Consider the following 24,416-nt stretch of genomic DNA (forward strand, 5'->3'; position numbering starts at 1 on the left):
CCTTCCAAAGTTCAGAATATTTCAAGCCTCATAAAAAGGGATGGGAGAGGAGAAGAAAAAGTTTCTCAACACATTTTTATGCAATAGACTCAAAAATAAAAGGTAGATCTACTGTATTCCATTCATTCTAAGGGGTCCATTTTTCATATTTCAGCATATGTCTTTTATGCTCAATATAGTTAGAAAGCATTATGTCATAATTCAACTGGCACCATATTTTTTTTACTTGTATTTAAAATATGGTCTTTCAATGAACTGAATTTTTTTTCTCCTTTCTTAGTTGTTCTTAGAATAATGGTTTGTCTTACAATTGACAAAGTCTTTGATTTGATGAAATATAGTCATCACTGCATATTTTCTGGATCACCATCTTGTTGTTTAAATTTCCATATTAAACAGAATTTACCGGGCTATTTTTTGTTCTACTATAAGAGCCATATGTTTTAACATTGTGTATTGTTGTAACACTGAACTGACTTTTACATATTTGAAGTTCTAGTGTCTTTCTTACAACAATGCAACCACTCCAGCGATTATTAAAATAGTATTAAAGTGTTGAGGGTTACACTTTGGTTTCCAAATCTGTCACATTTATTCAAAAAATGTCTCATTCAAGTCCTCACCCAGATCATTTAATTCTTTTCTCCAAAGAGAAACAGATTTCCTGTTGTTTCCTAGAAAACTCATTTTGGCATTGATAATACGATGATGTGACAAAAAGGATAGTAGTATTCTTAATGAATTGAGACATGTAAAGTTACTCAAACAGCTTTAAAACCATTATTTCAAACTTTATGGTAAAGTGGGGTGGTATATTTCCTTTTTTTCTACATTCTAACTCTCTTCTGTTATGACTACTGGGTCCATAGATGATTTGACCCAGTGTGGAGAAAGTGTTTTATCCCCAAACAACCCTTTCATGCTTCAGCGTTAAGATCTGACATAAAGATAAACCATATCGACCTGCACAGAAGGCACATTTACAGTTCAGTTACTATAAGTGGCAGGCTTTTGACACTTGTATCATCTCTATTTTGAATGTGAGAAGATAAATCATTCCATTGGAAGAATCAGATATCCCAAAGATATACAGTAAACCAGTGGCAAAACAGAACATAGGTAACCCATAATTTTTTTCACTTCCTACTAGCTCATCAATCACATTTGCAGACCAGAGTCTTCTTCCATCTAAGGTAAAACTCAATCACCTACAATGCCCACTGTTAGCTTTAGCCTTTTAGGAAGATCAAACAAAATGGTTACAAAGGAACAAACAAAAGTTGAAATTCACATATATCAAGAAAATCTCGTGAAATAACATTTTTATAACAAATGTTTCTACTTAAAAGATGAAAATGACAGCATGGCAAGATGTTTAAAATATTGATTGGAAAGAGGAGGTATTAATTCGAAGTATTCAAGTTTAGTAAAAGTATAGTCTCATTTTCAGCCCATGTAGTGGCTGAAGAAAAAATGACCTCCATGTTTTGTGTTAGTAATGGTTTCCTTAAAATGTTTTAGAGTTTTGGCAGATAGATTTTTTAAAAAGTCCACAAGTTTGCAAAACGTAGTAAAACCAGTAATGAGGATGGGTAAAGAGAATAGAGACAGTATACAAGAACTGAAACACATGTCTGAGCTGTAAGCTTTAGAGGCAAGCAGAGATCTTAAAGACAGCAGAGCACCAAAAAGGAAACTACTTTTTGCCAATAGTTTGCAAGCTGAGTTCCAGATTAAAGAGTTTAAATGTGTATTGGCATGAAAATGGTATTTTGCATGAAAGGGACAGTGTACTATTGGCTGAAAGGGAAACATAATTTTACTTTTTCTGAAATACTCAGGAGTGATTCTTAAAGAGCTTTGTCACTCTGAAATGGAACAAAAGAGAACAAACATTTTCATGGTGCTTAGTGAATTATTTCTCATCACTACTCAGTCAAACACGTTTTCCCTTTTCAACAGAAGGATGGAAGTGAACATATTTAGGGCATATGCTAGAGCAGAGTTTCTCGTCCTTGGCACTGTTGACATTTTGAGCCAAATAATCCTTTGTTGTGGGGAGATGTCTTGTGCCACGTAGATGTTTAGCAGCATCCCTGGTTTCTATCCTCTAGATACCAATAGAAGCCTCCTATAATTGTGACAGCCGAACTCCACACACTGCCTGCGGAGCGAGGGCAAAGTCACTCCTGATGAGAACCACAATGCTAGATGCAAGTCTAACAAAATTAGTGTATTTATTTCCATTACTTTTTTTTTCATCATCTTTACTTCTACCGATTTTCCTCTAGAATTGGAAACATACAGAAGGCCCTTCTGGCCATTGTTTTGTAGCTGGTCACACACAGGAGCTAAGCCTCCGATGTTCATGCAGAAGAGAGACTGGAAAGTCTTGAAATGGCCACTCAAGGTAGGGACTGAGGAGGTGAGGTGGGAGTTGGGTCATACTCTCTCTGAAGGCTCTAGGAGAGAAGGTGTTTTATGCAATTTTTTTTAGCTTCTGGTGCTATTGCAAATTCTTGGAGCCCCGTGGCTTATAGTGCATCACTCCACTCTCTGCCTCCATTTTCATATGATGTTTCCCTGTGTCTGTCTCTCTTTCATCCCCTAATTGAATATGGCCTCATCTAAACTTGATCATATTTGCAAAGACTCCATTTCTAATAAACTCACATTTATAGGTACTGGGTGTTAGGACTTCAACATATTTAGAGGGGACACAATTCAATCTATATAATAGGATTCAAAAAGGAGAGGTTTGTTCTCAAATGGTTCCAAGAGAAATAGTCACCAGGGAGGCTTTAAAAGCATTAGTCAAAGGCCCAGGTTCATTGAGAAAATAGATAGGAAATGAACATAGTAAAAAAGACAATGCTGGAACTTCCTCTCACTGTGGGATCTCTAGGGGTTGGAAGATACAACTCAAATCTGAAATAAAGGAGTATTTTGTACTTTGTGACTTTTTTGTATGTATGAACAGCTAACGGGGAAGTTGTTTACTTATGGACAGTATTTCCTTCTTGTTCACTATTGGGGATGGTAGATCAAGGATACATAGGTTACAGATAGACATTTAAGTTAGGATAATTTGAGAAGATCTTTTTAAAAAGACTATAATGAGGGAGGGAGGAAGTTAGGAAGGGTAAGGAGGTGGGGGGAGGGGAGAGAGAGAGAGACAGAGAAACAGAGAGACAGAGAGACAGAGACAGAGATAGATAGAGAAACAGAGAGAGAAATTATCCTGGTCTCTTCCCTCCCTCCCTCCTTCCAGTGCTACCCAGTTGGTCAAACCCAACCGAAAGCCAGAGGGCAACTTGTTGGTGTAGTGTGTACAGCTCAGACCTTAGCCACTAGCTCTCCCAACCCCCATACTGCCATCAAGCCATTGCATAAGCAAGTTTAAGACGGGTGAAGAGTGGATCTGAGTCCAAGTGAAATATATTTAGCATGCATAAGAAATTTTAACAAATATATTTTCTTCTTTACATTGTTTCCTCTATTAAAAAGTAAAATTCGATTTCAATTTACCTGGCCATATTTTGACCTTCTAATTTGAAGATGTTCTACTTGGTTAATTTATTAGCTTTGAATAAAAACAAGTAAAAAAATTTCACGGTGGATCAGACTGGTAGGTAATATATAACTAAATCCATCTCTGATTTTGGACATTTTGTAGAAAAACATTGTGGCATTTTATAATGTTAGTGTAATATTTGGGGGCCACATCCCCAATAAGGACAAGATGATGACTAGGAGTCAGGTGATTTTGTTTCCAGTCCTAGCTCTACAGGTAACTTAAGGAGTGATTTTCATGCAAGTCACTTAATTTCTTTATTTTCAACTGTAAAATTAGGGTTTGGGGCATCTCTTCTAACTAGACAATTTTATCACTTCTATTTTATAACTTCCCTTATTTGGGGTTTCTTATTTATAACCACATTACATTCATTAACATATTTACCTTGGTTAAAAATTATATATTTTCCAAAATAAGAGACAAACAGCAAGAAACAAAACCTTATCAATTTGTGAGACTGTGTGAAAAGATTAAGAAATGTAGCCAGATGTAGTTAATAGTTTAATCAAAGAATTTAGATAATTCAAGATAAGGAGACAAACATATTCTAAAATCTCAATTTTCTAAATAGCTCACACTTTTATTCGACCTTAGAACCCTGCTACATGGTATTTTCTCTTCTGCAAATTTCCTGTCCTTCTAACTCCTACTCTTCCTTCATGTCACAGCTCAGTTCTCAGTCAGAGAAGACTTCCTACCTTTTAAATAAGGTCTCTTCAGTTATTGTCACTCTTAGAATCCATTTCTTTTCACTGATTGCACTTTTATAATTTGTAGTTATACATTTGTTTGTATGATTGTTTTTTTTTTTGTTTACCTCCTATTTTTTTTCTATTTGATTGTAAATTTCTGATGGTAGGGGTCATATCTGGATTTATTTTAATTCTGTCTCCTCAGTGCTTTTCACCATGCCTCACCAAAATTAATCATTTTTCACATGGTTGAATGAATAAGCCAAGATATGCTGTCACTGGACATGTAATTACTATATCACGAGGAGGAATTTAAGCTTGCGAATCTTGATATAACTTAATACAGTATGTTATATTTATTGTCCAAGGGTTCATAAAGGATCACCTATGAGAGATTGCATGGCCACAGGGTGGAAGGTGGCCAACTTCCCCTGTGTAGGCCATAAATGCCAAGAAGATAAAATATGTAGAATACATTTATAAGAAAAGCATGTTAAAAATAATAAGGTAATAAAAATAAAATGATGATACAAGAATAACACAAACAAGACTACTTTAAAATGTTTATCACTCTAAATCAGGGTTTCTCAACCTCTACACCATTGTCATTATTTGGACCAGATCATTCTTTGATGTGGGGAATGCCTTGTGCATTGTAGGATGTTTAGCAGCATCCTTGGCTTCTATCCAGTCAATTCCGGTAATGCCTCTCCAGTGTGACAACCACAATTGTCTCCAGACATTGCTAAATGTCCCTTAGGAAACATAATTGCCTCAGTTGAGAACCACTGCACCTCAGAATTAATAAACAAAATACCAAACCAAACCAAACAAAAAACAATACCCCTTACACTACTCATTATCATTTCATTGTCCCAAGAACCTTAAAAATCTCATAAGGCAGATTAGTGTTGCCTCCACTTCATATATAAAGAAAAGGAAAGAGGGCAAATTAAGTGGTAACTTCAATGTCACACAGTAAGAGACAGAGCAAAAGTTATGAATCTAGGTCTTTTAATTCCACAGCATGTGCTGTTTCTACAAATCTATTTTGCTACCTTAATAAAAACACCCACTAGAAGGAAAGACTCCAGCGCAGAAATGAGCACCAGCCCCATATGACAGTGAGGGTCCTGGGAAGTGAGTGGGCTGTAGTTATGTTGCACACCATCACTCTCAGGGCTGAATGTCTCTCCACTAAGGGTTCCAGGGGCAATGCTTAATTTGGGAAGCCTAATGGCTGTCATTAGAGCCCTCCCAAATATATATTCCCAAGCCTGAAAAGAGAATTTCCAGATCTCCTTTGACCCCTTCTTTTATGGGAGCCAATGAGAAGAAAGCAATTCTATCTATTTTCCTTTTCAATATACATTTGTATTGATCCTGTAACTTTTAAGAGCAGAATCGTTAATAATGTCAGAGGTTGATGTGTTTTTAGAAGCATTGAATTTGTTTTATTTTCTACTTGCTCATGAATAGTTTGAGGAAGAAGCAGGTCAGTAGAAATAGAATCACAGAAAGAGAAACACACATAGTCATAGACCAAGAAAGATTAAAAGAAAATCAGAAAGAGGCAGAGAGACAAAGACAGAAAAAAGATACACTTAGACACACATATGGAGCCATAGAGAGAAGCACACAGACAGAAGCACATATAGACACAGAGAGAGACAGACACATAGACACACTATGAGTTAGAAGGCAAATGAGAGATGGGGGCTTGGGGAAGGAAAGGCTGAGGGATGGGAAGTGACTATGTGAAGGAGTCGTGAAAGGCAGGAGGAGACTGATTAATCTGCTCTCCAGGGATTTGACCAAGTAACAGACCTGATTTCAGTAATGCTGCAGGCTTTACTATAAAGCATGTCGAAGATCATTTCTCTCATGCTGAGAAATATAGTGATATTTCAGCATATGATGTGTATAATATACTGAAAGAACTCTCAAACTTATCTAGATGATAACCTCTTGAGAACACAGGCCATGAGCATCTATTTTCCTCTCTCTTACTTTTCTGTCCCTTTCTCTATATCCCTCTGGCCCTGCAACTCCAAGAGCAGCTGACTTAAGTATGTATCAGGAAAGATTCAGAAGAAGCTAGGTCCATTGCAGCCTGGATGGGAGTGTGGGCAGCTGTGAGCTCGATGTTTGGGAGTGCCTCAAAATCTTGTTCCCACTGTACCATTTGGACCAACCTAGACTTCTAGGTTAAAGCAGACAGCACTGAGACGGGTTCTATCCAGTTTATAGCATCAGAATTACAATGGAAACCTGATTAGGCTGGGAAGGTCTTTAGTGCCTGATCCACATAATATTTGATACCTCCCTCTGGATCAGAAAGCCCCAAAGTCAACATTCGGGATCCAAATATTTTTTAGCTGACTTCTCATCCGACAACCAGAGCCAGCCATCAGAGGTTTAACCAGTCTGTATGCAGCTGACAGACCACAGAACAGTTAACCTCCAGGTGAGAAATTGAATTGACATTGAACATGGAGGAAGTGGTTATCATAGTTTATGATAAAAATAATTTCTGAGTCTATGGCCGTGGCATTCAGCCAAGTGATCCGTGCATCCTCTCAGTCAGTGAATGCTAAAATTAAAATATTCTGTGGTAATTGTCAGGAGCATAATTGCCATTTAAGACAGAGATTTCAGATTAAATCATAACACTGCACTGTTCTGTGAAGTCCTAGAACCAGAAGGACCTCAGTGGTTTTCTAGCCCAGTTGCTTACTTTACTTATGCTGAAGATGTAAGGTGCTTAAGAGATGAACAGGTACACACCATATGTTACTTACTTTACTTCACTCTTTTCTCCATTTCAGTTATCCAAGAGAACAGAGTTTCATTCATTTGTTTGCCCTCAAGCAACTTTACTTTATTTACGTTACTTAGAAACTAGTCCAGTTACTTTACTTACTTTACTTTACTTTACCAGGACCATAAAAGGCTTTCTATTCTTCATCCTGTTATTCCCACTTAGGGTAGGTAAATAGACAGTAATATTTTAAATAGAAATTGGTGGTCTTTTTGAGAATTTTCAGTTAATCGCCGAAGGAATGTCATTTGCATTTTTTTAAAGACTTACCTTTTGTTCATATAGCACACAAACTAATGCCAATGCATAGAGTAAACATTTAATAAACAGTAAGAATTAGAGGGAAAACTAAAAAAAGGTATCTAGTATCTAGTCTTACATAAGTGCAATAAATATTTATTGAATGAAGAAGTAGAGTCAAGTTATTAGCATTCTTCTCAGGAGGTTTTCGTTGTATGAAACAGCCACAAAATGATTTATCTTCTTGAGTGAAAGGGCTCACGACTCAAAAGGTATCATTTCGGGAAGGCGTTTTTCTCATATAATTAAAACTAATAGAAAATTCGCTAAGCAATAAAATGCTGAAGATATAGGATGTTCAAGAGATGAACCGGTACACACCATATGTAAGCACTTAATAATACATTTTCAGGAAACGTAAAGCTCCTCTGTTGTCCCTATAGAGTGAAGCAAGTCCTATTTCCCAAATCTCTTTATTTTGTATTTTCTCCTACTGTAAAAAAAATCCTCCTGCTTGTAAAATTCAACATTGTAGACTACGAAGCCAGAATTCCATAGAAATGTTAAGTTATTTGAGGAGAATTACCCTCTCTCCCAGCACATCACTTAAATAAAACTTTTCATCAAGTATTGCCAGTGGCAAAATAGGGCAGGGGGCAGTGTTTCTCCTAGAAGTTGAAATACCATTGAATGGTTGAATGAACCAGATGGTATGTTACATTTTTCCAACAACTAAATTCTCTGGGGACTAAAGAATGGTAAAGGTTTAAAAGGATCTCAATGAATCTCTCAGGCCTCCTTGTACTTCATTGTATTCTGACCATGAACCATGCAAAAGGTTCATCAAATTAACTTATTTCTGTGTTTGTGTCTAAAGACCCTAGTTCTTGTTTGGCAGCTCTGTGCCTGTGCTTTCAGGTCACCTGAGCATTGAGGATGCTGTTCTGTTTACATCTTCCAAAATGTCGTCTCTTCCCCGAGGCTACATCTTCCTGGACTTTTGACATATTGAAAGGACAGAGATATTGCAAAACAGCTTTTCGAGCATCTCTATTTGAGGCTATAAATAGCTAAGTGAACATAGAAGGCCAAGAATTTCCCTTTACAATTGTTCCCTGTATTAGCACAAGACGAAACAATGCTTACCAAGATCATTTTGGGCTAGTTGTAATAAATTACAATTTCAATCTAATAAATTTAATATGTAAACAATATATATATATTAAGGTAGTTTAGAAGGAACTAAATCAGTCATATATTAAAGAGAGAGTGAAAATTTTAATTTACTGATTAAAAAATTAAAGATTCCTCAGAGAACATTGTATATTTTGGCAATATATACTTTAAAGATTCTTATGTTAAATGATTCTAAAAGAAAACATTTTAAAGCACATGAGTGTTCTGCATTTTTTTAAAGCCTTACCTTTTTTTCATATAGCACACAAACTAAACTTTATCAAGACTTTACCAAGCATTATTCATTCTAAGCTCATAACCTTTCAAAAAAGATATGACTAAATGCATGTTGAAAATTAAAAATATGTTTCAGAAAGATTAACGTACTTGTCTCAAGACACATAACTAGGATGAAACAGGGTAAGACTTAAATCTTCTAATTCATTAGAAATATTTTAAAAGATATTTTCTAGCATATTGTCTCTTAAGTGCTTGATCCTTCAGCTACCATTTAATGCTTTTTGGGTTCACGTTAGAAGGAAAGTATGTATTTGTCAAATTATATAGGGCTGGAAAATATATATTTTTATAAAAATTATATTTATAAACTTTTAGACTTAGATCAGAAGATAAACTTGAAAGTAATGTATCTTTTTTGCCATTTAATTATATTCCTTGTAAACCATCCCAGAAGATAAGAATTGATTTAAAAATCTCAAAAAAAAATTATGTACCTTATTTGAGTCAGCCATTCCATCGCTGAAAAATTCTACTTAACTAAAATTCTTTGTTATAATTTAGAACTATTCACCTGTGAAGGATTATTGATAAATTCAAAAAGTACTGAATGTTTTATTGATCAAGTTGAAAATATATTTAAGAATTACTGTTTTAAAATATTATTTTATTAGTTAGTCCGCTATCTGCAACTACCATCGATACTGTTCCATATCTTTGCTACTGCCATTTTCTCAAATCTTTGCCATCTGGCAGGCATTTTTGTTCCCTATTACCCCTTCTCAGCACTTCTTCTTAGTTCACAGAACTGGTTGTCAAAGTTTAGCAAGTTTAAGAATCATCTGGAGGGCGTGTTAAGACATAGGTTGTTTGGTTCCACTTATAGAGTTTGTAATACAGAAGATGCCCAGAACTTGCATTTGAAGTTGGTTCCCTGATGATGCTGATGGTGTGTATCCAGGGCCCACATTTTGAGACCCCCTATTCTGTGTGTTTCTGGTTATTTCTATTTCTTCAGTTTACCTTTTGGTACATTGAAAAGACGACTTTTATGAAACAACTCTTTTCTCCATTTCAATTATCCAAGAGAACAGAGTTTCATTTATTTGTTTGCCCTCAAGTAACCTCGTGATCTAGTTGAGTTGTAATGGCTATTCACAGAGAAAAGAGATTCTTCCGTAGGCCATTTAAAATACAAGCAACTTCCTACCAAGGCTTGTGCCCTGCCTTCTGGGATAGAGAAACACAGGGAAGAATAGCTCCTCCTTCTTAGAAGAAGAGTTTCTAAATAAAATTAGGTGAGATAGCCAGAAATGTATAGGATCTTTGGTGCCGTGCAAAACTTTTACCTTTGTACATTCAGAGACATGTGATTATTTCTCATTTCTACTAGGGCCAGATAAGATGCTATGCAGGCAGAAAGCTGTTGGAATTATTGGAGTGATTCCTCCTAGTTTCTACACTCAAAATAATTTAGCCTCTTCATAAATAAAGTAATAATTTCAAGCCATTAAGCTACCCATTAAATCAATGGAAGAAATGAATAAGACAAATTAAGCTTGGACTCGTATAGGTGGAGCTGGAGTTAGTCAATGTGACATCTAAGCTGCTTTTTTGGTTATAGCAAGTCTTATTGGTTTTTGTTTTGAAAACACTCTTGGCTTCTGATTTTTATATACTTTTTCTCGAACTGTATAAAAGCAAAGTTTCTAAAAAAGGTATTTTATTTGACTGTACTAACTGAGCATCAGTCATGTGCCAGATATTAGAGTCAATATTTAAAAGCCATGGCTCCTGTCCTTGGGAACTTTCATAAAATGTAGACATAGCAGGGCAACATTAGACATTTTTCTACATAATTAGAGCTACGTAGGGAAAGCGTAGGTCATCGTACACTCTATAGATATAGAAGATTATTTGGCTGAGACCCTTTCATAAGGGATTAACCTTCAGATGCATTCTTTTTCCTCCCACCAGATGTTTTTCCCTTAAAAACACTTCCACATAATCTAATACTTTATATAGTGAAATTACTTCATAGGAGTAGAGAATGCTTTCCCTATCCCGAGGACTAATTTTTCTATGAAACACCTACTCACAGGAGGTCAATATCCGTATGTTTCTGTGGATGGGCAAAGTACTGTGAAAGAAGCAAATGGGGACCATAATGCAAGGCAGGGCAGTAGTCCTGGTAAAAATAAACAAACAAAAATATAGACAAAATAATTCCTTCTTCCAGCCCTTGCATTTGCTAAACTGTCAGCTGTATTCGCCATATACTGGTCTTGAGCTCATTAATCTTTAAACATATTAATTATCACTGCTTGGACTGACTCCAAGGGATATTTACATGCTGTAAACAGTTCTGCTATTTTTTGCAAACACACACTGTGAAGGACCCCTTGGGTTCTAGAGCATTGTTTCTCCTTACCAAACATTGTATTTGTTCTTTAGCAAACCATGAGCGTGACCATTTCACCTTCTAGCAGTCTCCTGTGTATAACAATGCAAATACTCACCCATGGGGAAAATAAATTAAAGCATCTTCCTTCCATCCAGCATTATTACACTATAATAGGTAATCCGTGGGCCTCTTTTGCATACTATCAACAGCATCTTATTACTTCTCTGGAAGAGAGTCCCTTTGAACTTATTTACTCTTCTAATTAATATTGCATCTGTAATATGTCTACGTTTTGCCACCATTGCAACCACTTTAGTCCTCAATGTGTTAAAAACCAACTCTACCACCTGTGACCACATTGAGGCGGGTTCTTCCACCTCAAGCTCAGAGTGCATACTTACAGGCAAGCGGCCTGAAAGGAGAAGTGTGGGGGATGCTAACATGGTCCACATTTGTTAACAGGAACCTCCTTCTGGTGAATGAGGGAAGCTTAATCCCATGGAAGTATGGTTTCAATTTTTCATTGAAATTACAATCAAATAAGTTGCCAGCACACATATTTCTGTGTCAGATGTTTCCCTTATGGTAGATTTGGAATACCCTTGGGCCGGCTTATAAACCTTATCCTCTGCCAGTGTTTCTACAGACTCTTGTCTTTGTTTTCAAATTAATTTAGTCTTTTGCTCCAAGAGGTGGATACATTTGATATACAGTAGTACCTGACAGGAAAATGTCTCTTCAACACTGACTTTTTGCAGGACTCTGATGGAAAGGACGACACATTACTGGCTCTTCCTCAGCTCTCTGTGGGGAACTCTGTATGATAAAAATCACAAGAGCCAAGGGCCTGCAATTTCCTGATTTTCTAGCACTTATTAAAATCGTATTTATCAAGGTTGACTCTTGGCTGCTGGTTGAACTGGCTGTCCTGGAATGAATGGCTTTTAGAGTTCTGCTTTGGGAGCAGGGGATCCTGTGAACACTATTGGACAAAGTAGTCTTGGGAATGACTGTACTGTTTTCAGACTCATGAAACCACAAGCTTCTCAGGGGAGCTAAACTCAGGTTGGAAATCATTCACCTCCTTTTCTTTGAGCAAGCAGTGTCAGAGGGAATGAGCAAAGGATAATAAAGACTAGCTATTTTGATCTCTGGTCCCAGAACTATGTCCCTAATGGGTACAAATCTATGTCAAACAATCTATAATGACACTGGGAATGGACCATGTTTTTGTTTTCAGCCCATCTCCAAGCAAAGGTGTGATGGAATTGATTTGGCCTAAGCTGTGGCTATGTGAATCTTTTGGAAACTGCCAAATGTTACCATCTGTACCAAATCATTTCTTTCTATATCTTTGCAGGTGTTATTTTCTTAGGTGACTGCCTCTGCTTTAACTGAAGAGGGGGTAAGTCCTAAAAACAGAAACAATGTACTATTAATTTTATGTCTTACTGGAGGAGGATCGTTCTAGTAAGTACTTAATACCACATATAAAAAAGATCCACAAGAAGAAAAAGAAATGAGGTCTAAGTTAACATGATTTTGTGATAGGAAAACTAGAAAGCAAGTGACAAAGCCTGGGATCCACTCCTGAAATAATGTATGACTGAAGTAAGACATCTTTGGATTTCAGTCTTCCTTCTCACATATAATTATACCTCACCAGCATCATAACACCATTGAATCTTAGGAATGGAAGGGACCTTAGGGTATTATTATTTCTACCTATTTCAGTGCTATTTGGTGAATCAAATAAATATTACACCTATCTTTTGAATTTATTTTTCCTTTCTTATTACGAAAATCCCACTGTATAAAAACATTGGGAGATGGACAGACAAACTACTAAGATAAAAAAGACATGATTTATGTCTTTGAAGAGATCTACCATCTTCTAAGAAATATACATTCTTTTTATTTTGTGCAGCTATTCGACAAACATTTATTTCATACCCGGTGCTAGATGTTGGGAATAGAGAGATGAAAAAGCATAGTTTTTGCATGTCTTCAAGGATTTTTTTGTTTGTTTACTGGAGAAATAAATAAGTAAATAGTTTAAAAATGCAATAAATACTTGGTAAGTGGAAAGTCTTTGGAAATATTGTGGAGTTAGTGTCAGGGGAAATTTCTCAGTGTAAATAATCTGTACTTTGGGTCTCTTCATAATGAAAGGGGTGAGTGAATGGAATATGTTTGGTCTGAGGGTTGGAAGTGAGGGGCAGATGCCAGACAGCATTCAGGAAGAAGTGATTTACCACAAATAACACTACCATTACCATTACTATCACCACCCAAAAGAACCACTAAAACCATTACCACCTTTGCCGCCATCACTATTACTACTACCACCACCGTCACCACAATCGCTACCACTACCATATTACTATTGCCACCAGCAACGACCACTAACAGTGTCACCACTACTGCCATCACCACTATCTCTAGCATCCTCAACCACCAGTATCATCACGACCACTAACTACCACCATCACTATCACCTCTACTTCCAGCAGCAGCAGCAGCACCACCACCACCGGCCCTACACCATCACCACCACTGGCCCTACCACCATCACTATCATTCTCATTCCTGAAATAACTTTCCTAGACCTTGTTAGGCATCTTAATGTCTATATATGCCCTACGTCAGAGTTCTCATATGCATTAAATGGGTGATATTGGTATAGTCATTGTTAATGTCAGCTAAAGAGGCACTTTAATAAAAGCTTTTTTTTCACAATGGCTAAAGAGAATTCTTTAAGCTCACACAGAAAAACTGAATTTTAAATAAGTTCTTCCCCAAAGGAACAAACAGCAACAACACACACTGCTATTGCATATACCTTCGTTTAGGGTATATTACCACATGGATCCTCAGTATGTTATAAGTATTTAAAATTTATTTCTTATTTTTTAGAAGAGTGCCACCATAAATAAATAAATAAATAAATAAATAAATAAATAAATAAATAAATAAATAAATAGATTGATTGATTAATAAACTAAAAAATGATAAAATTTATTTCTTAGAGAAGTAGAGACGATGGCATATTACTCACTTATGATGATCTCATATGTCTGCAATACTTAGTTTTACCTTAGAATCCTGTTCTTTTTGAATACTTTGCAGTTGAAGCTGAGAATAAGAATAAAAATAAGCCTTCATATAAGAAGGTTAGAGTTCCATGGGTAAAGTTCTTATACAGCAAAAGTTTAAAGAAGCAGCTCGAATCAGAAAAAAGTGACCCCAGGATAGAGTTGATTATAGAGGCAAAATGAGAAATGGATGAGGGCACTCGTTTTCAAAACATGTTTATGTGGTTGAATTCAAGGAAATTGTGTTTTATATTAAATGTGGAACAATTTTTCTCCAAGAAAAAGATGTGGAAAATAATGATACATTTGTATTCAACATAAAAATCACAATCACAGGCATCTATGGAGGAAAAAGCTGTTGAGCTAGCATAATAATTCTTTTCAACTTTTTTGTTTAACATTTCTCTGCAATTTCTTCAATTATTTTATTATGTTAGCACTCTTTCATGTCGCTCAATAAAGATCTCTTGAGACCACTATGTCAGACTACTGAGTGAATGCTAGTTCTTGAGAACACAATGAAGACTATGCCTCAGTATCTACCTTGGAGTTTGTCACCTATTGAAAACAATAGTAGGGTAGTGACATTACAGAGGGATCTTGCTACAACAGATTTATGTACCCGGTCCAGTGAAAACACCTGAAACATATATCTAAATCAAATTTAGCCTCATAAAAAACATGCTAAGAAAAGGAGGCCAGGATTAAATATCATCTATTCTTTCACTTGAACGATAGGAAGGATTTTGCTAGAACAAGAAAGGTGAGAAGATAAGGAAGGAGGAAGGGATATTTTTGGCAAAGGGAAGTGTGTGCAAAGACGAAGGAGTGCAAGAAAAAGTTTAGTTTGTTCTAGGAACTGCTAAAGAGATCAGTATGGTGGATATATTAGAGTAGAGAAATAAATCAAGAATGTGAAATTTTAGAAGTCCCTGCCTGGGATCTTGCTAGTAGGATTCTAATAGCATTTTATTTTTGAAAGAATGATTCCATGGAGTTAAGAAAAAACAAAAAAAACAAAAACACTAGCCATTAATTCTAACCTGATTCAAAGGGTACGGAATGCAGGCCTCAAAGGAATAATTTCTTTTGTGTGTGTGTATGGGATTTGATTATAAGAAATTATCAGGGTGTATTCAGCTTTTAAAGAATGAGATTTTTTTCTTTTTTCTTTTGTTTTTTTTTCTAATTAAAATCATAATTTTTATTTTTTTAAGAACAGGAAATTTAAAAAGTGATTAATTCATACTATGGTCTAATTCTTTTAAGGTGTATGGAAGAAAACTGTAGACAAAGGATACAACATCACAGTTTTTGTCACAGAATGTGGGTTGGAGACGGGAGTGGGGAATGGGCAGAGACCAGTTTGTTCATTCAGCTGTGTCCAGCCATGTGCTGCTTTACTGTATGCATTTTGGAAAATTTGCCCTGAGATCCATGGAAACTAATTTTGTGTGTGTGTGTGATGGAAGCTTCAATAGAGGATTTAAGAACAATTGCTATATTTAAAGGTAGATGTGGAGAAATCTCTATGAAGGCGATTTCATTCATTTTTTATTCTTTAGCTCCAAATTGCCACTTGAATTCATATATTCATTCATTCAACAATCATTCTTTTGAGCTAGGAGTAAAAATATAAACAAGAAAGAATTGTCTTTCTGTAAGAGTTCATAGTCCAGTGGAAGATACCTATCGATCAATTGATCGATTGATTTTCTGTCTATCATTTATCATCTATCATCTATCTACCTACCTATCATCTGTCGATCTATATATCTATTGTTTAAAAAATAATAAAGCTACCATGTGCAAAACTGCAAAGCGCAGAGAGGAAGGGATTCCTACCTAAACCTGTCTGGAAAATGGTGGGGGCCAAGGAAAGTTAAAAATAATGAACACTCACCTAAACGTTAAAGCAGATATTTGTCAGGTAAGACAGAAAACTTAATCACTGAAGCTCCATGAGTGGCTGTGGAGTAAGACCCTCAGATGGGAAGGGGTGCCTGCCTTTCACAGCTTTGCTCCCTGGAGTCACCTTTAAATTGTGCAATCATTCAACACTGGCTTGAGAACTCTTTTCTCTCTTTAATGGCTCAGACCCAAGTGTGGACAATTAACTCTTAATTCCTCACATCCTTGCAGACAGAAGACAGCAATACTTAGGCTTTCTTAAAGATGTGATAATGGCTTTTCAAATAAGGGCATAATCAACAATTAAAAATGAAATAGTCTGTCTCATCAGATACCTTGCTCCTTGGAGACCACTCAGCCTGTCCTATACTTATGTGTTCCTAAGGAGAGAGCATATGCACAATCTTAGTCTTTTTATTCTAAACTTCAGTAAAATCTTCCTTAATCTTTCTTATTTTTGTGTGTACCTGTCCTGGAGGACTAAGGAAAGCGTGCTGTGCTCAAATTTGCAGGAGAGCAGTATCCCCTGAGCCTAAGAAGCAGGAGGGTTCACCATTCCCAATATGAAATTATAACATAATATTCTTTGGCTGAGTGTGCTGGTGCCAGGATGACCAGCTTGCTCCATTTTCCCTGAGACTGTCGCAGTTTTTTTTTTATAATTGTGGGAGAAAACATGTAACATAAAATTTAACATCTTAATCATTTTTGTTTATACTTCAGTAGTATTAAATATATCCACATAGTTGTGAAACAGATCTCCAGAACTCTTTCATCTTTCAGATTTGAAACTATATCCGTGAAGCTCTATGTCCCCTTTTCCCCATCTCCAACCCCTGTATTCACCATTCTACTTTCTGTTTCTACGAATTTGACTACGTTAAATATCTCATATAAGTGGAATCACATGGTATTTGTCTCTTTGTAATTGGCTTATTTAACTTAATGTATCCTCAAGGTTAATCCATGTTGTAGCCTGTGACAGGAGTTTTTCCTTTTTAAGGCTGAATAATATTCCATTGTATGTATATAGCACAGTTTGTTTAATCCATTCATCTCTTAGTAGACATTTGGGTTGCTTCTACCTCTTAGTTATTGTGAATACTGCTGTTATGAACATGACTACACAAATATCTCTTTAAGATCCTGCTTTCAAATCTTTTGGATATATACCCAGAAGTAAGATTGCTGGACTATATGATAATTCTATTTTTAATTTTTGAGGAACTTCAATATTGTTTTCTATAGCAGTTGTGCCATTTTACAATCCCACAATAGTGCACAAGAGTTCCAATTTCTCCTCATCCTCATCAACACCTGTTATTTTTGCTTTTTTGATAGTAGTCACCCTGATAGGTATAAGTGCTATCTCGGTGTAGTTTTTATTTCTATGATAATTAGTGATATTGATCATCTTTTTATATACTTATTGGACATTTAAATATTACCTTTGGAGAAATGTCAAGTCCTTTGCCCATTTTTTAGTTGAATTATTATTATTTTTTTATTGTTGAATTGTGGAATTTATTATATATTTTTGATAATATTTTCTCCCATTCCATAGAATGCCTTTTCGCTCTGTCGATTTCGCACTTTCAGGCACAAAAGTTTTTAAATTTAATGGAGTTCCATTTGTCTACTTTTTCTTTTGTTGCCTATGCTTTTGGTGACATATCCAAGAAATCATTGCCAAGTCCAATGTCATGAAGATTTTTTCCTTATGTTTTTCTGCAAAAAATTTCATTGGAATTTTGATAGAGATTGTGTTGACTCTATAGATGACTTTGGGTAGTATGAACATCTTAATAATATTATGTCTTCCAATCCACAAACATGGGATTCTTTTTATTTATTTGTGTCTTCTTTAAAATCTTTCAGCAATGATGTGTAGTTTTAGTGTATAAGTCTTTCACAGCCTTGGTTACACTCATTTCTAAGTATTTTATTCTTTTGGACACTATTATAAATGGACTAGTTTTTTTTATTTTTTGATAGTTTATTATCAATATATAGAAATACAACTGACATTTATGTATTGATTTTATATCCTGCAACTTTGCTGAATTAATTAGTTCTAACAGTTGTTGTTGTTGTTGTTGCTGCTGCTGCTGTTATTGTTTGTGGAATATTTAAGGTTTTCTACATAGACATTATCTGAGTTTTAAAATAGGAAGTACTGCAGCCTGGAAAATTCCTCAGTCCTTAGAAACCTGGGATGGTTAGTCATTCTAGGTATTGCTGGTGATGGTGGTGGAGGCACACTGATAATTGGTAGCAAGGTTGTGTTTTTTTATAAAATTGAAATTGTTATTGATAAATTTGTAGATTCACATGTAGTTATAAGAAATAATACAGAGTAAGCTTATGTACCTTTTTCCTAGTGGTAACATCTTGCAAAACTATGTCGCAATCTGGATGTCGATATTGATCTTACTTAGATTTTACCAATTTTACTTCTACTTTCTGTGTGTGTGTGTGTGTGTGTGTGTGTGTGTGTGTGTGTGTTTGTGTGTTTGTGTGTGTGAGTTTAATTCTATATAATTTTATTATATGTGTAGGTTTTGTATCTCACACCAGTCAAGATATAGAACCATTCCATCACCATTAGGGTATCTCTGATTAGTTGCCCTTTAAGAACCATGCCCACCACCCTCATATTCTTTCTACCCCCACCCCATTCTGCCAGTTCCTGGCAACCACTAATCTGTTCTCCTTTTCTAAAGTTTTATCATTTAAAAAAATATGCATACATATATGTGTGTATATGTGTGTATGTGTGAGTATCTGTGTATATATGTTTGTATGTGTATTTTTGGAGTCATACAGTATGTAATTTGGGGGAATTGATTTTTTTTTTCACTCAGTATAAATTCTAAAGATTCATCCAAATTGTATCAATGATTTTTCCTTTATGCTGGTGAGTGGTATTACATGGTACATGTACTACCTGTGTAAAGCAAAAGTAATTTTGGACTGTAATTTAAAAACAAACAAACGAACAAACAAACAAACAAACAAATATGTATTTGAGCCAAAAGGAGCTACAGCCTGGGAAACACAGATTCAGGTAGGAACCTTGGTTGTGTTCCACAGAGACAAAGAGGAAGCCACCTTTTATAGCAAAAGTTGCCCCCCAGGTTCTGTTAGGTATGTTTTATGTAAATGAAATATCCAAATTGTGCAGTTCTGGTTGGGTGGGACCAGTCTTCAATCTGTTGGTAGAAGGACAAACCTAGGGTTTCCCTGCAGTGATTGACTCAGACATAATAAACAAGCAGGGAAGACTGCGGGAAGCTGAGTTCGGTCTGAGATTCTTTCTGGTATACAGAGTATGGGAGAAGCCCCTGTCAGTAAATGGCCATTATGTTCTTATTATTTATAAAATTTGGGCCCTCAGTTGAACATGGGGAGTCCATCTCACCAGATAAATTCCTTCTCAGGGTTCACATCAAATGAATCTTTGTTCTTAGGGTCCACACGTGGTACATGTGATAGTGGTACCAGAGTTTGTTTAACCATTCACTCATAGAATGACATTAAATTTTTTTCCCCTAGTTTTTGGCTATTATAAATAACACTGCTATAAACATCATGTATAGGTTTTCTATGTGAACATAAGTTTTTATTTCTCTGGAATAAATGCTCAAGAGTGATTGTCGGATTATATGATTATTTCATAAGAGCCTAACTTTTTCAGTGGTTGGACCATTTTACATTCTCACCAACAATGTATACATAATCCAGTTTTTCTGCATTCTTGCCAGCACTTGATGTAACTATTTTTTAATTTTATTTTAGCCATTCTGATAGGTGTTTAGTGTTGTTTCATTGTGCTCTTGATTTGAATTTTTCTAATGGCAAATTATGTTGAACATTTTTTTCATGTGCTTATTTATTATTTATGTATTCTCTTAGGTGAAATATATGTTAATATCTTTTGCCCATTTTCTAATTAGAGTGTTTTTTTTTTTAATAACTGAGTTTTCAGGGTTTTTTATACATTCTAGATGCTAATTCTTTGTCAGATATGTGGTTTGTAAATATTTTTTTCCAGTCTCTGGCTTGTCTTTTCATTGTCATTCTATGGTTTTTTATGAGGCAAAGATTTTCAGTTTTGTAAGGTCTCATTTATCAATTTTTTCTTTTGGTTTCTCTTTTGGTGAAAACTGTAAGAACACTTTGCCTGACCCTAAATCCTGAAGATTTTCTCATGTTTTTCTAAAGTTATATAGTTTTACATTTTAAATATAAGACCATGATCCACTTTGAATTAATTTTTGTGTTAGGTGTGAGGTTCAGTTAGGTTCATCTTTGTGCTGTGGATGTTCACTACTCTAGTGCCATTTGCTGAAAAGGATATCCTTCCTCCATTGGATTGCTTTTGCTTTTTTGCAAAATAAATAAATAAAAATATTTACGTGAGCTTATTTATGAGTTCTCTATTTTGTTCAACTGATTTACATGTATTTATGCCTCCGTCAATAACACACTGTCATGATTACTGTTGCTATACAGTAAATCTCAATGTCAGAGTGACTTCTCTCAATTTATTCTTTTTTGTCAAGATTATTTTAGCTTTTTAGCTGTTCCAGGGCCTGTGCCTTTTCATATAAATTCTAGAATAAGCTTGACTACATCTATGAAAACCCTTGCTGAGATTTTTATAGCAATTGCATTAAATCTATAGATCAATTTGTGGAGAATTGACTTCTTTAGTATGTTGAGTCCTCAAATCCACAAACATGGTATGTCTCTCCATTTTAGATCTTTTTTATTTCTTTTATCAATATTTTATAATTTTCAGAGTGTAATTCCTGTATATGTTTGTTAAGTATATATCTAAGTATTTCATTTTCTTTGGAGTGTTTTTAATTTTAATTTCTTTATGTTCATTGTTAGTGTATAGAAATGTGAATAATTTTTATTTGTTGGTCTTATATCCTGCAGCCTTGCTAAATGAGGGTTTTTGTTTGTTTGTTTGTTTGTTTGTTTGTTTTGAGGCAAGGACGTTGTTAGAATTTTATATATCCTGTCCAGACAGGAATATTTTATCTTTTCCTTTTCAATCTATGTTTCTTTTATTTATTTTCTTGCTTAATTTCAGTGGCTAGAATTTGCAGTATTATGTTGAATAAGAGTGGTGAAACAAAAATCCTTCCTTTGTTCCTGATTTTAGGAGAAAATGTTCAATCTTTCACCATTAAGTGTGATGTAGATTTTTAAGATCGTACTTATCAAGAAGTTCTCTTATTTCTGATTTGCTGGGAGTTTTTATTGTAAATGGACTTTGAATTTTGTCAAATGCTTTTTGAGCATCAATTGATATGATCATATGACTTTTCTTATTTAGCTTGTTGTAATAGTGGACTTTATTGATTAATTTTTGGTTGTTGAACCAAAGTTTACCTGGAATAAATCCCATTTGGTCATGGTGTATAATTTTTTCTATACATTATGAGATGCAGTTTGCTAATATTTTGTTGAAAATGTTGATGTATAAGATCACAAGATAGATGGATCAGTAATTTTTTAAAAATTTTGGTATTATAGTAATACTGTCCTCATAAATGAGTTTGGAAGTGTTTTTTCACCCTCTGTTTCCTGGAAGAGATTGTGTAAAATTGTTATTTAAATGTTTGGTAGAATTCTCTAGTGAGACCATCTGGGCTAGAGATTTTAAAGTACAAATTAAGTCTATTTATCTAATGGTTATAGGACTATTCAGATTATATATTTCATCCTGGATAACTTTTAGTAGTTTGTGATTTTTTAGGAATTGGTCTATTTCTTTCAAGTTGTCAAGTTTATGAGCACAAAGTCTTTCATAGTATTCCTTTATTATCCTTTTGGTACTTGCTCACTCTGTAGTGATATTTTCTATTTCATTTTTGATAGTAGTGAATTATATCTTTTCTTTTAAATTTGTCTTGCTTAAGGTTTATCAATTTTCTTAATTTTTTTTTTAAACAGCTTTATGTTTCACCAATGATCTGTATTGTTTTCCTTACTTTCAATTTCATTCATTTCTGCTCTTGTCTTTAATATTTCATTTCTTCTGCTTACTTCAGCTTTATTTTCCTTTTTTAGTCTTTTTGAGTTATAAACTTAGATTATTGGCTTACAAATTTTGCTTACTTCTAATGTTAGCCTTTAGTGCTAGAAATATCTTCCTTGGTGCTGCTGCTTTAGCTACATTCCACATATTTTTATATGTTGCATTTTCATTTTTATTCAGTGCTATGCATTAAAAAAATTTTTTTTGATACTCTTTCATTGATCCACGGATTCTTTAGAGGTGTTGTTTAACCTTCCACATATTTAAATATTTTCTTTTTAGTCTTCGGTTGTTAATTTTTAGTTTGATTCTGTTATGGTCAGAAAACATTCTATGTTATTTAAATTCTTTAAAAATTTGTTGTAGTTTGTGTTATGAACCAGGATGTTGTCTATTTTGGTAACAGAAGGCATGGACTTGAATCCTGGTATCATTTTTTGAAGTTCCTAACTGGATGTTAGGAACATGAACACAATTTAGATGAGAGGACCTGTCCTGATTGTGGCTGAACCAGACATGGAGCCAGACAAAGTACATAATATAGGGCAAACGAGGAGTTTCATATCAACCAGTGATTTGAAAGAGTAAGTTAAAGGGAGAAAACATAATTACGTAGTGGAGTTGTGTTGCCATAATTCATAACTATAAAGTTATACTAAAGAAAGGCAGAATAAGAAAAGACAAGTCTAGGTCAAAAGGCAAAAGGGAATACAAGGGGAGTGTATGGAGGTGGGAGTAGTGAGAAGGCTCAGTTGTTTCAGGAAAGGGAATCAAAGAGTCAAAGATGATTCAGAGACAGTTAAGGGAAAATGACATATTCAAAATCAACAACTAGTAAGTAGCTGAGATTAAAAGGCAGGCTTTCTGATTCTAAATGCATCTTTTTTCTTACTGCTTCTCCAAATGCAAGGAAAATAAATCAACAATATGTAGCACATCTTGAAAAAGAAGGAAAACAGTACTGCTACAAAATTTAAAAGAAATTTAGCCAAATTTACAAGGCCGCTGTTTGCTTACAAACAACTGTATGTTCTCATCTGGTAGTTAAAGTAGTGATAGGTACTAAACACAGAATAAACCTGAAATCTTGGTGATTTAATATAATTCTTACTTTCTTGTTTATGTAAAGTCCAATCAGAGGTGGTGGTCATAGAGGGTGGCCTATGTTCCAATTATTTAGGAACCCAGGATGAGTGAGACTCATTTTCAAGTCTTTTTGGTGTCACTTCCTGCTGATGAAAAGAGAGAGAGTATATTATCATGTAGAGGTGTCTATGGGCCAAGTCTGGAAGTTATGTACATTATTTTATCTACATTTCATTGGTTGAAATTAGATAGATGATAACATTCAAATATAAAGGAGACTGGAAAAACGTATCGCAGCTTTTTGACTAGGAGAAAAGTGAAATAATTTCATAAACAGCTACCCAATTTGTGCCACACATTATTGATCCACCAAAATCTCTTTATATAGTGAACCTATGTTACCTGTGATCATTTAACTAACACTTATTGTCATATTCCTTGATTTTGTAAGTTGTTTTGGAAAAAGACTTTTCAGCACTCCTAAACACCATAAATGGGATTTTTAGTCCATTGTTTTGACTAAAAATTTTAAAAGAATGTCATTGGCTGTGTTGGCAACATTAAAAGGTGTCCAACTGATAATTAGCAGGGCAAGTTCTCATTTAGGGATACAACCCTTCCTTAGTTATATGTATACTTTCCTTTTGAGATAATGTATCAAGGTAGAACAAATGAGAAAGAATGCTGAAAAGCTTCTTCAATGAAAATGATTTGGAACTCTTGAATAAAAGCATTATTTCTTAAAACTTTCTTGTAGAATGCTAGTCCTTTGATATACTCCAAAGGGGGAAATGTGTTTCTTTACCTATAAAATTTTAGAAAATGATAAAACTCAAATCTGTCTCTTGAGTATTTACAATGCATATGGACATATTAAAGATTCTAAGTAATCCTGCCATCAATAAATCTTTGGTTTTAACTTAGCTTTCCTAATACTTGTTATGGATCACTGTATTTTAGTACTATTTACCACTGTGAGAAACCTGTGGGCCAATCCCATTTGACTCACACTGTAATTAAGCATCCTAGTACTGAATACCACTTTCTACATGAAAGATTTTATGTATTTATTAATAGGAAAGCACTTTTCATACTAGAAATATTGTTTTGTAGCATTATTAA

Source organism: Pteropus medius, unplaced genomic scaffold, assembly GCF_902729225.1.
Source record: "Pteropus medius unplaced genomic scaffold, Ma_sr-lr_union100, whole genome shotgun sequence".
NCBI lineage: Eukaryota > Metazoa > Chordata > Mammalia > Chiroptera > Pteropodidae > Pteropus > Pteropus medius.